The sequence below is a fragment of the Bactrocera neohumeralis genome, chromosome 4 (assembly GCF_024586455.1).
Source record: "Bactrocera neohumeralis isolate Rockhampton chromosome 4, APGP_CSIRO_Bneo_wtdbg2-racon-allhic-juicebox.fasta_v2, whole genome shotgun sequence".
NCBI lineage: Eukaryota > Metazoa > Arthropoda > Insecta > Diptera > Tephritidae > Bactrocera > Bactrocera neohumeralis.
Genome location: NC_065921.1, coordinates 87,994,285 through 88,012,143, shown reverse-complemented (window position 1 = coordinate 88,012,143; position 17,859 = coordinate 87,994,285). Strand labels below are relative to the sequence as shown.

General features: G+C 34.1%; 1 protein-coding gene across 1 annotated transcript in view; it reads left to right on the top strand.

The window, feature by feature from the left end:
• LOC126755612 (uncharacterized) overlaps nt 1-17,859 on the top strand; it is a 168,171-nt gene that overhangs the window by 77,256 nt on the left and 73,056 nt on the right. The window lies entirely within an intron of this gene.

The following is a 17,859-nucleotide window of genomic DNA, read 5'->3' as shown; positions in this document are numbered from 1 at the left end:
TTGAGTCGATTATAACTAAAATGTATGCAGAAAGTAAGGTTAAATGAAGTTCGATGGCTGATCCAGAGATCGAAATTGGACTACTATATACGGTTCTTTGTGCTGCCATAAACAATAGAACATCTGTATTCGATTATACAAGTCAACAAAGTACCTTGTGGGGCCACAAAAAATTTTGCTCAGGCATTTAATTTCTATTGCCAACAACTCCGTGGGATATCTCAAGGTGCGAGCTCCACAGGGTTTGAGTCTTGACTTCGCAAAAGCGGAACAATCCAGAAGGACGTGTTGAGATCTTTCCACTTCGTCTTCTTCCATATAGTTTCTACAGCTGGTGTCTGGTAAGGTTTTCAACCTTACATCACAGACGCCGATAGAATGGTCTGTTATAACTTCCACAAGTGGTAGAGGCTGAACTTACTAAGGGGACATAGATCACTGAGTCTTTTATTATTGATCTCGGTCAAAAATATTATTATTTAAACGCATGTCTAGTAGTAGAAGGAGTATCGACCCGTTCCTATTCTACTGATAGCGAGGCTAGGGTACCTTTCCTTGCCAACTCATTAGCCTTTCAATAACCTGCGATTCTGCTGTGCCCTAGTACCCATACCAGTTTTATCAGAATGTGGCTCGCTGCCATTGATAACGAGATTATGCATTCCTTAACCGGCCCTGAATACAAGGTCTGTGAACCGCACCCGGATTTTTATCCGTTCCCACGATAGTCGAGTCTACGTAATTAGAACATACCCAGATTTTTATCCAGCCAAAGACTGTCAACTCGGCAGAATTCTGCCATTACAACAACAACAACAAGGTCAGTGAGCTCAAGACTAGTATCGCCTCTCTGCTAGCAGAGTGCATAGTTGCTTCTTTATACTTTCGTGCACCACACATACTGATGAGCGCCGCCCGTTGAAGGCAATTTTCTTGGGCCCTCCATCACACAAAGACCCTATAGAAGATAATGAGCTTGACTATGGTATCGTAAAAGGGACTACTTTCGATGAGCGACCCCATCTTTGGCAATGGCTCTGCTCCAGCGGTATAAGGCAACTATTGCCTTCCGTGTTTTCTGCTCAATATTATGCTTCAATGAAAACTTCCTTTCTAGGATGAGCCCTAAATACCTCAACATATCTGCAGGCTGCAGCCGGAAGCTTACCATTCGCGACTGTGTAGCCTCCAGGATTTTGTACCCCTGATATATAAAACCAGCTCAGTATTTTTGGGTTAATAGCGAGGCCACTTTCGGTCGACGCTGACTGTAGGGAAAAGGAAAGTGTGAGGCCTTTGGGTTTTGACTATCAAATGGCAAAGGTATTATGTAGTCTCTCAGAAATTAATTACAGACAGACACTATGCATGTTAAAGATCAAACCGCTTGGTTATAAACTCTTAAAGAATTTTTTTTATGACGTCACTTTAGCATTGCTCAAGGAAGAAAATAACTTATATTTATTTTTAAGAGCGAGAAAATACCAAAATTCAAATATTTTACTTATGAATTAAAAAAACAATAAATCAAACTAATTTTTTAGCAAATATTTCATACCACATACAAAATATTCTTATTTAAAAAAATGCGTTTCTTTTATTTTTAAGCTTTCGTTCAAGCTCCCTGCTCCCCCCAACATTCACATGAAAAGTTCGAAAATGCTTAATGCCAGCTTACGGCTTAACTCGCCGAATACCTGCTTAATCAGTCCGGTTAATGCGCGCCGCATGCGCTCGCCTCTCCCAATCCGAAAAGTATGCTTTAAATGCGTGCAAAAACACTGTTAAGATATGCAGATGGCCGGCGCTTTAGAGCAGCGCAAATTCCACAGTAAGAAGTGCAGAGTGAATGCGAAAATCAACAAAAGTTAAAAATCATTAAATAAAAAGGACTAAAGCGCGCTGTTATTCTTTCGTTCCGTTGGCCGTTGGCGCGGAGTTGAGTTGGTAAATTGCATGGGAACCGACGCAACTGGCGCGGCGAATAATTTTCAGACAAAAGTAGTCAAACAAACACATTCATGTGGACACCTACATACACATACATATGTAACTGTGTATGTGTGCTACTTAATGCACTCTTCAATGTGGCGTGGATTTGGCGACTGCTGCAAAGGCCGCGCTCAAACCGATATATTTTTCATTTTTAATGCTTTTTTATCTCTTGCACTTTTTCCTTAATTTTTATTTAACCACGCCAATTGCCAGCAACTTTCATTTTAATTAGCGGCCGCCGCAAACGTACACAAATGAGCATACAAACTCACCTTGCGAGTGTGTATGTGTGTGTGATTGTGCTGCGCGGCATTATTTTTTCTGCTGCTGCCTTTGCTTGCCCCAGCTGCGCGGGTTAAAGGTTAAAATAGCAAGTTTGCTGTAATTATTTCGTGTAAATATATACTGGCAAGCGGCTTGCAATCACTGGCTGTTTGCTGTTGTTTGTGCAACGCTTTTTTCAGCGCCAGATCGCACGATAATTGCCGCTTTATGCGTGAATTCTTAATTGAGGCCGCTCGCGCGCCGTAAACACGCGCAGAATTCGCTAACTAATTAATGCATTTTATTTCCCAAATCCTTTTTTGCACAAAAATATGTCTGTGTATTTGAACAGTGGTAAATAACCGTTGTAAATTTCTTTCCTTTGTTTCGATTAATTACTGCCACATAGGTCCCATATTGAATAAGTGTGATAGTATTCGCGCTGTGGCCAATGAAATGACTGTAATTAAATCATGAAACGAAATTGATAAATTGAATAATTACACAATAAATAACTAAGTTAGTTTTATTTAATTCTCACGAAATACCTTAACTGTATTATCGCGATTACAAAAATGTTCTTCTCTGTCAAGGCTAAATATGAAATAATATAAAATAAAATTTAAAAAAAAAAACAAAGATTGTTAGGAGAAATATTCTAAATAAATTTTTAGTAACGTTTTACATTTTTTTTTATATTTATTTTATTTTTTTTTTAATTTTTTTTTGTTTTTTTTTTCAATATTTTGTAATTTTTTGTAATTAAAAAAATTTCGTTGAATAATAAAAAAATATTTCAACGAATTTTACTACTTTTTAATATTTTTTTATAAGTTTTTTTTACATAATTTTTTAGTTAAATATTAGTAAAATTTCCAAATAAGTTTCTATTATTTATTTCCTTTAAATCAATTTTTTTAATTTTTTTTAATATTTATAAATTTTCGTTTTAATTTTTATTTTTTTTATTACCATTTAATTCATTACTTTTTAAAACTACATTTTTATTTACGTTCTTAATTTTTTTTAATTAATTTTATTTTTAATATCCTATATTTTTATAAATTATAGTGAATGGTAAAAAAACATTCCAAAGAATTTTGTTACTTTTTAATATTTTTTTTTGAGTTTTTTTCTAATTTTTTTTTCATATATTTTTTTTATTGTTTTTAGTTAAGTTTTTAATTAAATATTAGTAAAATTTTTAAATGAGCTTCCATTATTTATTATTTAAATAAATTTTCTTAAATTTTTTTTAATATTTATAAATTCTGTTTTTAATTTTAATTTTTATTTTTTTATTACTTTTTATTTCATTATTAAGAAAATTTCTAATTTTTTGTTCACATTTTTAATTTAATAATCTTAAATTTAGTAATATTTTCAAATTTTGTTATATAAAAATTTTTTTTAATATTGTTATAAATTTTAAATTTTTTTAATATTTTTAAAATCATTTAAAAAATAATATTTTTTAATTGTTAGAAAAATGTCGAATTTTTTCACATTTTTATTTAATATTTTGTTATATTAAGAGTTTTTAATTTAGTACTATATTTTTCTTTGTTTGTTTTACATTTTGTCATATTGTTTTACATAATATTTTCAAATTATTTTTAGGTAAATGGAAATTTTCAGAAATTTTTTTATTTACTTGTGTTTATTAATAATTTTGGTTAAAATGACAATTAAAATTTTTTTTATAAATTATTTTTAGGTAATTGTTAAAAAAATTCCAATTTTTTATTCACGTTTATAATTTAATAACTTTTGAATTAATAAATTTTTTTTATTTAATTTTCAACGTTTCCTAACAGTTCTAAATTTTTTATATTTTTAATTTAATATTTTTTAGTTTTTTTTGTAATTTATTAATATTTTCTAATTTATATTATTTTTTTTTTAACTTATTCAAGTTTTTTTTTTATCTTAAAATTGTTTTTAGTTAAATGTTAGAAAACTTTCCAAAAAATTTTTATTGTTTATTATTTTTTTACATTTTTTTTTTATATATAATTTTACCAATTTTTTATTTTAGTTTTATATATGATTTTATTATTTTTTAATTAATTTTTAAGAGAATTTCAAAATAAATTTTCATGCACGTTTTTCTTTTTTATATATTTTTCTATTTCTATGTTTTTATTATTTTTAACTTTTTGTTTTAATTAGTTATTTTGGAGTTCAATTTTAGTAAAGTTTCCAAATAATTTTTTATTTACTTTTTGAATTTTTTATTTTTATTTTTTATTTGTTTCCTTAGTATTTTATTTAATTTGTTTTTGGATTATTTTTATTTATTAAATTTTTTTCATCTTTCTTTAAGTCGTTGGTAAGCGATCTTCTGTTGAAATATAAAATAACCGCCTCGCCTATAACCCACACACTATATCTCTCAATATTTAGTATCAAGTTTTTGGTGACAAGTCATTTGCACCATAAATATTAACTGTGAAGCAATAAAAAGTACATGTTTACAATAAAAATGAAATTATAACCAATGTGTCAAACAAAAGACACAAACTCAATTAAATTTATTAAAATACGACACATAAAACGGACGTCATTGCAGCGCACGCGCCGATTGAGCGGAAGAGCTTCGTAGGCGCCACACCCCTGCCCACGCGAATACACACATGTGTGGTGCTCAATGTTGCATGAACAGTGTCTCCCAACCACACACACACACGCAGCCGCTTGCTGCGTGTAAACTCCGTCAATTTATTAGAGGCGCAGCGCTGCTCGGCATAGCAGCAGCGTTTAAAAGCTTCGTAATTGCGCCTAATGAATTTCGTCGATTTTCAAATCAATTAAGTTTTACATATGTTCTTGTGTACTTAAGCAAATGTCTCATTAAAAATCTGTGTCAACCCAAGAGCGTGTGATCGATCGTGCGCTTGATGGATGAAGTGATCGATGCGCTTTGCATGATCGCTTTGCTATGTAAATGTGTGTGTCGCAGCGCTTTCAATACTGCACCACATAAAAGCATAGATATGTTTCTTGGAATATGTAATGGAAAACCTAATTTCCTTGAGATTTGCTTGCGTTTTACGCATTTGTCAATCAAGAGCATATTTCGGCCGATTTACTTAATTGCTTCGGTTCTATGCACGCCATGATCGGTTTCAATTAAGCATATGCAGGGTGGAGCCTTTTGCTTTTTGCCATTTGTATTCGTTTTTATTCACGCATCTGTTGTCATGTGACAGGGCAAGCAATTAAGAAGTAATGGAACCATGCTGATTCTACTGCAACTCTTTTATTGGAAGTTGATGAAATGTCGTAAGATCACTCATTGTCTGGCATGGGGTTCAAAGATCGCTGATTGTTGGCTATGGAGTTCAAATGTGAGGATCGATTATGGAACAGAAAATATTGAATGTTTGCAATATAACTGCCTAAGAGTTGTAGATCTAAGCTTATCGCAATATTAAAAAATGTGTCAATATAAGCATGCTAAGGAAATATTTTTTTAATTTCCTGGCCAAATATAGTAAACTAAGAAATTTTACTACATACTAACTAGTTAAAGAAAACCATCATGCTCTGAGAGTATTCGACGAAGTACCCAACAGGGGTAGCAGAGGTTGAGGCTGACCTCCACTTAGTTGGAAAGACCAGGTAGAGAAGTGTCTGGCTACACTTAGAACCTCCAATTGCTGCCAAATAGCGAAAAGGAAGAACAACTGGCGAGAAAAGTCAAAAGATAATACTGTAGATAAATCATCCAAAATGTAGGCAACATTTTCTGTTACATGAAAAAATAGCGCACATGTAAAATATAGTCTACATTTAGGCGCATCACTTAACTTATGTTAAAGCTGTAGTTTTTAGAAACTGTCTAGGTAAAACTTACTGAGAAACTATGAACTTTTGGACAAAATAATTACAACACATTCAAGCATGTCATCACATCTTAAATAGCACAAAATAAGCAGAGAAGTCCCTTCACAAATTTATAATTATTTTGGAGATTTCTTACCACTGTTATCTAGCATACTCGCTCGCCATCGTAGCGGCGCTCGCTTCGTGCTTTTAACTTATTAAAAAAGCCATTGCAGTAGCTTGCTTCGGACTTAGCATTCGTTCTGTAATTTTTTTCTCACAAATTCGGCCTCTCGCGCTCTTTGCATTGAGTATCTCTAAATTCCGTTTCGATTTCGTTTAAGGAAACCATTTTAAACTTCAATCAAAATTCCTGCAGAAACGTTTTCAAGCAAAAACTTTTCGGTATCACCTCTTCGCAGCTTCGCCTTGTACATTTTCGCTTTGAAGTTTCTTCAACAATTTTGTGCCGGCAATTCCTTTTACCTTTTTTTCGAAGAGACTATTGACTCAGCCTAGAACGCTTACATTCGACTTGTAATTCTACAATTTATGTTTTAATGTAAGAGTGTATGTATCCATAAAGGTTGTGGCAATGCTCAAAATACTTTCGTTTCTTTGCTTTGTGTGTCTCGATTATATTTAAAACATTTCACGTTTTCGCCAAAGAGCAATTTTCCTGCTCGCTTTGCTAATTTATTTGAACGTATTACACGAAAATCAATTGAGACAATAACAATAAACAATGAAATAAATGAGTGTAAATGTGTGTGTAGAGCACGAAATAAAAATATGAAAGAATGAGGCGCACACACATACATACATACATATATATTCACGTGTCCGGCTTCCTCGCCAAGTCAAAGTCTGGGAAAAACTTGCAGGAAAATCGCTGTTGGCAACGCGCGTACAAACATATACATATGTACGCAAGTGTGCGTGGCTTGAGTGGCAAGCGCGTACGTGAGTTGCAAGCCAAAGTCACTTTAGGTAAAAGGAAAATGGCTGCTTATTTCGTTAGGATTATTTGCAGTCGCCCGATATAGTTTATTTACTGATATTTGCGGTCTGTGCCCTCAAGCAGCTGGAAGGTAATTTATTCTGAATTCGGCGCACACACTCATACCTATAGCGCCATAATAACTATAAGTTTGTAGATGTATACATATACATACATATATATTATATACTCATATGTATACAGGTATATACTTCACATATGTGCCTGCATGTCTTTTGTCTGAATACCATGTGTAATGTCTGTAATGACCCAAGGACAATGAAGCAATAATGCAGGAAGCGTTAGCGGCTGGGTCGGGCAGAAAACGTGCCGTTATAATTTAACAAATTTGTGTCTTAACTAGTTTAATGTATGCAATATGTATTTTAATCGCGCTAAGTGGTCTGCAACTCTTTTGGTTGGGTGTTTGTGAATAATGTTAAAGAAAAGACGGACACAAAACGGGTCTAAGTTCATTAAGTTGGTCAAAGCTAACACAAAATTGACTATAACAGACTTCAGAATAGAGATGAGAGAGTATTTTTCGAGTTCCTATAAGCAAACAACTTAATTTTGACCATTTTAGAATAAGCTTAAAGCTCTATATTAAAATAGAGAAAGGTAAAGAAGAAAGACAGTTTCTCGAAAACCGCTTTGACTCTAAATTCAACCGCCTTTTTTAGAAAACAAATATTTTTTAAAGCTGAAGTGATACAAATGTTTGCTAGAGAAATTGAGCTCGAAGAAATGTATAAAGAAAGTAAAAATGAAGGCATAATGAGCTACTGGAATTACCTTCTCGGCAGATGCCTATAAAATGTGGTTGATTAAATCTTTCAAACTCTATATTTAGTGGTTGCATTTGTTTGATTAACAGGTCAATTGAAAAGTGAATACATTTCCTAAGCAGAATTCGTGTTTGTTATATAACATGGTTTCCTTCAAGTGTGATACTCTGTCTACACCGACCTTCAATAACATTTTTGTAGTACGATTTGTTCTGTGCTACACAATAGGCCTCAGTTTCGCCGATTACTTCTTCATTCGTCGAATTTGTTTAATAGCGAGCGTTCTTTTGAGATCTGAAAACAGGAATTAGTCGCGGGAAGGCAAATCTTGAAAATAAATATAATGCGGAAGCTACACGGAGACCAATAAATACTTTTTTGCCATCGTTTTCACTGCCTTGTGGCGCGGTGCTTTATCTTGGTGAAACAGTACTTTCTTTTTCATCAATTGACGTCTTCGACGACTTCTTCCTTTAAACGGTCCATTAATGCTCTTTAATAGTCACTGTTAATGGTGCTTTCTTTTTCGAGGTGGTAAATAAAAATTCTTAAGAAGAAGAAGAAATAAAAATTATTCCATACGCGTTATTTTCTTGGGAGAGGGTCCGGAAGTCATCAGCAAGCCAAGTTCTTACTTCAATTTTAATTTTAACCTTCAAAAAGCAAGCGAAATTTCTTTTTATTCAATATTTTCACAATAACAAAAGTAACTTCACTCAAAGCGATATAATTCACGAGCTAATGATCCGTCAATCAAATTTTTACACTCGCTTTTTGAAGTTTAGGTATAAGTAGTAGCGCCATCTATGTGTCAGGCCGTGGAATTTTTCAATAGAAATGTTAAAAACACATGCAAGAAAAGCTACGAGAACTGGACCACCACTGAAGCCACTCAATCGTAACTTTTCTATCAAAATTTACTTCTTTTTTTCTTTATCGAAGAGTTTACAACAGCGAAGGCTGTGGTTTGCTTTGCATTGGGGGTGTTTTTAACTTGGCACTTCCCAAACCCAGCGCACAACCCTGCGGGTGGATGGTTCGCCTTCTCACATTAGCTCGACTTCAAACAGATGTTCTATGGCTATCCAGAGGATACTTGGTGTAAGACCGGAAGTCGTGAGCTGCTTGAGCCATGGCGTCTCAAATGGTGCTCACTTGCGTGAGTTTCTTCACCTGACTCCATCCTACAATATTTACTTTATGTTCTCAATAAAGCCAGAAAAATCCAGAAGCGAAAGCTAAACAACTGCCAATTTTCATTCAAAACTTTGATATATTTCTGATTGCAATTTCTATAATTGTATTCATACTCCGCTAAGCAGCACACGCACCCCAACGGGGGCTGGCTACTCAATCGCTGTGGTCGCCTCTATCTAAAAGTCTTAAAGCTGTACGCTCGCATTAGATTTGCTTCTCATTGCATGCACTTTATTCATTGCGCTTGCTGACTCGCTTATTACTAAATCATGCTTTGCTACTTTTGATACGCTCACTGCCTGGCAGCCACCTTCACGCACCCTTTATGCTGCAGACGTTTTTAAAGTGCATGCCGTTGCTACAAAAAGCATCAACTCAATTTGTTTGAGTGCAGCAAAAGTAACTGCGAGCAAAGCATCTAAAGCATCTAATGGATTTGTCTATTTCTCAGTTGCATTTTAACATATTCTCGTCTTATTACTTTGCTGATGCAATTTTCTATGCGTTCAATCCATTAGAAGCAACAACAACAATAGCAGTAGCTGCTGGAAGTGATTGCAGAAAACTTTAGAAATTACAGAATTCTGCTAAGAAAACTAAAAGTAAGCTGAAATTGCTAGTTTTGATGGAACACAATTTAAAAGGAAGCGAAAGCTTTGAAGAAAATTCAATGCAGAAATTGAGTAAATGAAGAAAAGTTTGTAAGAGTGATGCTAGAATTGGCAGAAATGAACCTTTAAAAATTGCCTATATTTGCTATAAACTCTCACCAAATGAACTTTACATTTATATTTTGCACTTGCAACATGCACCCAAACTTCATTGCAACATATAAAAAAACTGCTTCTCCACGCCTGCCACATCCGTTGCAATAACTGCCACGTCATTGCCCTCAGCGCTGCACATTCTCCTAGCAAATGCTCAATTTAACTTTATTGCCAGTCAATAAAAATTGCTTGACTAATATTCATATGGCAACTTCGCGCCTGCAACATAAAAACAATAAAAGTTGAATGCTCGGAAAAGTAACTAATTCAAATTAGTCAGCTGCGTAGGCATTTCGAAGCGCCATGCAACAGCGAATGTGGTGCCACTTGCAGCACATATGAATATGCACACGCACATACAGTGAGGCACAAAAGTACGTGACCAGCACATTTTGAATGCTTATTGACTAGGCAGTGCACTTTAAGTGAAATTGTGGTGCTTACGAGTGTGCTGTGCTGCGCTGAGAAGTAAATAAAAATTTATATCAAGCGACAGTCCTTCACTCAGCCACTCTCATGTGCCTGCCGTCAATTACTATGTGCACAACTTCCTGCCTTCCTGCCAACGCAACGCACATCCATCATCGCTGAGCAAATATTTGGTGTGAAGTAGGAAGCGGTGGCACTGCGCATTCACAAATATTGTCGCAGACGGTTGTAATTTGTGCGCATGCGTGGCGTCAAATGCTGATTTGGCTGCGTATGTCGCTGTGGAAAGTTTATTTGAAGGCGCTAAAATAAATTACAACTTCTAACAATTTAAAGTTAATACATTTGAAATGTAATTTAGCGTGACTCACCATTTCACAGGCTAATGGTGCTAAGTAATGCAAGTCGGAAGCAGAAAATTAGTTGAAAAATAGTAAAAGCTAATATAATATAGTAATAACTTTTAGGGTACAAAAATGCACAGTGTTGTTAAATTATAGAATTGTACTCATATGAGAACAGCTTTAATGACATCAACTAATAAGAGAAATGTAAACTCAAAGCGCTGTAAACCTGTGTTACCATTAGTGTAAATATATCAGTTAGAACAAGAAATAAAAAACTGAGAACAGTTTTCAAAGTGAGAACAGTTTAAAAACGTATCTTCCTTGGAAATCGTTTACATTTTTGAACAATATTTAACAATTCACGAAAAAACTGCTATATTTAAAAGTGAGAACAGTTTGGAAAACTTGTCTTGCCGTTTAAATTGTGCACATTCCTGAACTATATTAAGTAATCTACCAAAAAAGTGGTATCATGTAGTGCACTAAAAGTGGGAACAGTTTTAAAAACTTGTTTTCCCGTGCCATCGTATACATTTTCGAACAAGATTCAGCAATTCACCAAAAATCTGTTATCATTTGAAGCATTAAAAGTGGGAACAGTTCGAAAAATGCTCACTACTTCATATTTTCTACAATTTTCGTTTAAGTTCTCGCTTTCATTACAGTTTTCTTTACAAAAACTCAGCTATATTTCATATACACTTCTTTCAGTTATGCCTTTACCAGGTGTCTATTTTTTGTTTTCAAATTAAACCAAAACGCCACGACACTTCCGTTCTGCTGACTAAAATATTTGAATTACATATGTATGTATATATGCTTGGTCAATTTCTAGTCTCTCCTGCCAATTATTTATGACTTGACAAACCACCTTCTCATAGCAGCTGTCTGCGCACCGATCTGTGGCCCTGTGGCTTGGATGGTGGCGAATTGCGCTAATAACGTCGTTAATCAAAAACGAATCTCAATGCAAATAAAAAGAAATTCAATTTACGCTTTTAAAGCCACTTTTTTCTAGTAAAAGTCTTCGACTTGTTTTCTCGCGAATGCAGCTCAACCGCCCGCTTACATGCAGGCGACTAAGATAAACATTTTAATTATTGAATTTATTAAGCCAACTGGTAACTGGTAGCACCACCGCCGCGGGCATATCAGCGAATCGCTACACAGTGTTGCCCCGCAATGGCGTCAGCGAGTCCGCGCGCCGCCACAAAGCACGGCTCTGTGGCTTAGCACCGGCTGGCGGCGCATCTCGTGGCATTAACTAAATGACATGGCGTAGATAAGCTGCCGCTGTAGCAAAATCATTTTTCAATTTGCTGGCGCACTTTATTTGCTGTATTTTGCCATTTTCGCTTGTAAACTTTTGAAATTTATTTCTTTCGTTTTTAAATTAATTTCTTTTTTGTTTATTCACAAATAAATCTCGGCAATCACATGGATATTGAAGCTTTAAAAGCAAGACAACAAATGCAGCTGTCGCTGTGCCTCAAGTGTGGCTGAAGTCTGCGCTCGCATAGCTGTTTTCATCAATGCGTTCTGCAGCCGCCATAACAACAACAATAGAATACGCGTCAGACCTGTTGAAGTGCTCCGCAGTGGGGTTCGACAGCGTCGCTGAGCCCTGCAGGAGGCTTCGAAACTGGTTCACGTAGTTTGTTGTGAGTTTTATTTTCTTTTATAACACCTTCCTTCTGTGCAACAGCACGTCTTCAAATGCGTTGTTGCTGCTTCTTTTTGTACTCTTTGGCTGCTTGAAATTGTGTTGAGCCTGTTTGCCACTTGTCATTCGAGTAATTCGTATTTTTAGTACAGAAATATGAAGTAAAGAAAGGAAAATAGGGAAGCCAGTGGCACACCAAATACTCGTATGCCTATTGGTGTACGCATGCAGAAACCTGTGTGTAGACCACATATATATACATATATATCTATATATAGGTATATACATATATACACGCATATTATATTCACAACAACAAAAAGCACTGTGTCATGAATGAAAGACGCAGCGCGTATATTAAAAGGAATTCCATGTTTTATTATTGGAGGCAAGCAATCATATAGCATATCACTATTGCAACAACAAATGTGTGTTACACGAAATGCGGTAATCAATAGCAAACTAACAGTAGTCATATGTTGTATGCGCGGTAGCTGCATGAAAACTATGTAAATCACGCTTGCGGCAGATTGCGCCTCGGATTACCGAGCCGTAAACAAAAAAGCTCGACTCTTCAGCTCTGAACAACGCTGATTCATTTGATAACCACGAAAGCGAAATGCGCAATCGATTGTCAGTGGTGGTGTCCGTTACGTTCAGCTTAAAATGGATTTTCAATGCGCGGGTGTGCTACGCAGATCACTGATTCAATCGATTGTAATTGGAAACTTTCATATAGAAAATAAAGTGCGTAGGTATTTGTTTGGAGAGTTTGCTGTGTTTATTCGAGTAGGCGAAAGGTTTTCAGCTATAAAATATATTAATATAATATTTCTTCATAAAATAGTAAATTTTTAGTTAGTGGATGCGATTTTTGAAACTGAGAAGAGTTTTGTTAAAAGTGGTCATTTGAGTAGGCGAAAGATTTACACTGTAAGATGTGTTTATATTCTATTATCTTAAAAATTAGTAAATTTGTAGCTAGTGGGAACACTTTTTAAAACTGAGAAGAGTTTTCTTAAAGGTGTTTATTTGAATAAACGAAAGATGTTCACATGCTAAATGTGTAAGTGTAAAAATTAAAAAAAAGAGTACAATTGTAGTCAGTGGGAACACTTTTTCAAAATGAGAATAGCTTAAGGTTTTTGTTTGAATAGGATTACAAAAAATATCTGTAGTGAATGGAATTTTTGTGATTGGGAACACTTTTTCAAAATGAGAACAGTTTTTTTAAACTTGAAATAGCATTTCTTAGTAGTGATTGGAAATCTTATGAAGCCATGCGCAGAAAATTCGAAAATTAATTTATTTTTCTTTTCTTTTTTAACTAAATAGTAAATAATCTTCGTAAAGAACTTAATAATATGTCTAACCCTCTTGGTTTTTATAGCAAGCACTACCTTATTTCTTTTTGCTTGTAGCTATTTTGTAGCGAAAAATCCACGGCTCTTCATTTGAGGTGCCAATGAAATAAAAAGTTGGGTGGGAACAGTTTTTTTGTTAATGAAATGACATATATGAATGTAGCTTTAAATCATGTCTAAGCTTCAACAGGCAATAAAATGGTGTCAATTTTAGGTGCATATCTAAGAAGAAGAAAAAAAAATTGCTTGGGAACAGTTTTTTTGCTAATGAAAGAACTTAAAAGAATTTTAGCTAAAAATAATACCTAATCTTCAACGTTAGCACGCTGATAAAATGTCATTTTAAACGTGGGAACAGTTTTTGCATATAATATTACTTAGCAAAAGAATCGTGAATAATAAATACGCGTGTATGCACATACCACACGGGTCCTAAAAATTATAATACACAAGTACACTTATACATACATACATACTACTTGTATAGTATAAACATATGTACATACAAGTATGTAAGTACACACCGACAAGGTAGATTCCGTGCTTTAATTTTGTCCGACACTGTATGTATGTGCAACGCTTAATCCCTGTTAAAATATCAAATACTTTTTCTCTGAATTTTTGAACGCAGCATTTAAAATAAACAAAAACGCGCATTTAGAAAAAGTTTAGTCAACAAAGCCTATCATAACATACTCCCACATATGCACATAAAAACGTATGTAAAGCAAGTGTATGTATGTAAGCAAGTGCATGCCTGTGTTCATAAAATTTACATTTTTCCCATAAAAACCGTATTGAATGCAATTCCTATCAACAGTTATTGTTCATAACTACAGGCATTACCTTGGCGCCGTTGGCAACAAACGTGACCGTCCAGCCTAATGGCAACTCAAAGGTAAAAGCAAAACAACAAAAATAGAAATCAAAACAAAACCAAACATATAAATAATAACAAATTGTCATATTAAGCATTAAAAACACAGAAGCCGCTGCATTTCAATTTCTGTTCATAAATAAATCGAAATTGAACAAACTCCTGCATAATAATAAAAATAATAACAATAAATGTAAATATTCATGTTTGCATTTGTGTGTGAGTGTGTTTGTGTGTAAATCGTGCGCGTAGCGTTTTTAGTTGGAAATCAGCACTAATTTGTTTTTGTTATTGCGACAGTGACTTCATTTTTTGAGAAGACTTCTCTGTGTACACATCAGGCAAATTGAAATTCGAAGCTTAAGTGGGCAGCAAGAAAAACAACAAAAACAAAAAAAAAAAACAGAAGCAATTAACTACCATTTAGTGTCGTGTGGTATGTGCGTTTGTAAAAATTTCACATGAATTTGATTTGATTTGAAAGCATTTCATGTGCGAGCGTGTGCATTTATGGCACTATGTGTGTGCGTGCTCATACATATGTATATGTATGTATATGTACATACTATGTATGGTTGATTCGTAGAAAAATGTTTATCACCACCTTTTTTTTTGTTATATAGGCCACTAAGTACTGCCTATTGTGATCTTTTCACGTATTTCCTTTTTGCTACAATTAAAAGCTAACTGTTAATACGTTGGCAAAAAATGGTTGTCGAATGAAAGTTATACTTTTTTTTTTGCAATTTTTTTGTTATTTAATGGTGAACGGATTATATGAATAACAGTTAGAAAGCTATTTTTCTGTAATATTCGCACAATCATTGAAAATAAATTGTAACGTAATACTTTATCTAGTACAGTGTATTACAAAGCAGCCACTCGTTTAAAACTGGGAAAAAATAATGGTAGTATATGAAAATCAGCCAATTTTCAGATTTTTTTTTATTTTTTGGAACTACTTCTGAGAAAATATGCAGATAGATTTACTGAGAACAGTTTTCAAACTGAGAATAGTTTTCTTAAAGCGCTTAATAATTTAGAACTTTATTAAAAATCGATCACTTGTAACCACCTCTGAAAGCACTATTTAGTACATTTTGAACGAAAACATTTTTCAAACCGGGAACGGTTTTATTCAAAGTGCTTTGCAACTTAGAGCTACATACATATGTACATATATTAAAAATCGATGATTTCTGATTTAAACTTCATCCAGAGCAATACTTTGAAATTTTCAACTGAAAGCAGTTTTTAAACTGAGAACAGTTTTTCAAAATTTTTGGATATTTAAGTTGAAAAACAAAATGTTTGAGGCAAACTTTTTATAGTTGTGCTATTTTACATGAAAATTTGAAATCAAAACTGTTTTCAATCCAGGAACAGTTTTTCCATCTGTTTCCAGCCAGTTTTAAAACTGGGAACAGTTCTTCCAAATAGCTTAGTAATTTAGAGCTTTATTGAAAAAAGATAGTTTACGACCTCAACTTGCACTAGAGTCATTACTTTTGAATAAGAACTTAAAAAATAAAATAAGCATTTTGACATATTGCTATCTACCATTTTTGATATTTGTTTCTTCTTTTGATTCTTTCTTCACACAGTAAGTAATATTTTCTTTCAAAAAACAGTCACCGAAGGTGACTGAGAACAGTTTTCAAACTGAGAACAGTTTTTCGAAATGTTTGCTTTTTCTCACAAACGATAAATTTTAATTGAAACTTGGTTTAATAGCTTTGTTTTAAAATTTTAAAATGATAACAGATTTCTTTTTTATTATCTTTCATATTTTTTACTCATCAGCATTTGTGTTAAGTGTAAATGTTATTTGAAATATTGCATAATATTGTCATTTCCTCTCAAATTGACTTCTTAATCAATCCAAAACTTATTTCAACTCAACTAGTGCTAGCAGTAAATTGAATATAAAATTTCAATTTTATAAAAATTATTTCAAAAAGTACTTATATTCACTCCTTCGATAAATTATTACCCCTAGTGACCTAACTAGACGGCTACTAGTCTGCCCGGAATTTCAACAACCTTCATAAATGTAACTTAAAGCATTTGATATTCAAGTTTATTTTCAAATATCGGTAATTCTTTCAAATATAGTAGATGTTTGTACACAATACATTTTAGAGTCTGTTCAACATTTCTATAAAACCATTTCTAGTCGTAACAAAAGTGAATGCTGCCATTACATTTAGCTCAAGGTATCGCACTTGCCTCCCGCTGCATTTATATGAAAGCCATTTGTGCTATTTATGCACTCTATATACATTAGGGTGGATCGAAAGAAACGAAATTGTTTTTTTTTTCTGGCTTGCAGCTACGAAAAATAGGCTCTTAGACAGCCCATCAGATTTGAAGTTTGCTATCTGATATAAAGAAAAAATAGAAGGCTGCAAAGCGGAGAACCTTCTACCTCACGCTGGAAGAGCCTTTCTCAGAGCAGTCTAAGAAGCTACTAAACAAAAAAAACTGGAGTTTTTGACCCACCCTATGTATGGTTTACATTTATACAAATATACATACATTTTTTATGCTTAAATGTATATTCGTATATATGTATGAACGCTTGAATATATTTATGCGTCATTGGAGCTTGGCGTATTGTTCTGAACGCAAGGCTTTGTTTTTATTATACAATATGACATCGATGCTCGATATTGATAGTTGGCGGAGGGAAATAAACATTTTGTGGCTTTTATTATGCAACTCTAACAACCACAACAATTATAGCTACAACATTATGCCCAGGGGGCGCGCGAGCGCGAATTCCAGCTGTTTGCGGTCTAAATGTAACACACAACAATACACAAATGCCCACAGAAATTCATACCCTCACACACACACACACATACCTACACATAGATGGCATAACTCGTCCTCGATATCTATTGTTGTTATTAATATTGCAATTCAATTTGCCTAATGGACTTCGACACTTTGTGGACGGGCTGAGTCGCGCTGAAGCAACGCGCTCACACCAATGCAGGAACACATACATAAACACACTCGTGTTGCACTCAAATCTACTATTGGCGGCTTTTGTTCACATTTCTATGTTTTTATGATTTTATGATACGGCATGTTTACGCATTTTTTAACGCTTTCCTGCCTCCTTTGTAATTAATGACACACGTTTTTAGGGAAAATGACGAACTTTTTCCAATGCAAATACTTTAACTCCTCGCTTCGGCTAGTTGCGGCTGTCGGCAGTTTTCGTGAATAGCGGGAAGAGCGCAAATCAACTACTATATATTAGATATATATACATTTTTATATATAATTTCCGATTATAAAAAATATTATTAAGCTAATGACCAACTTTTGT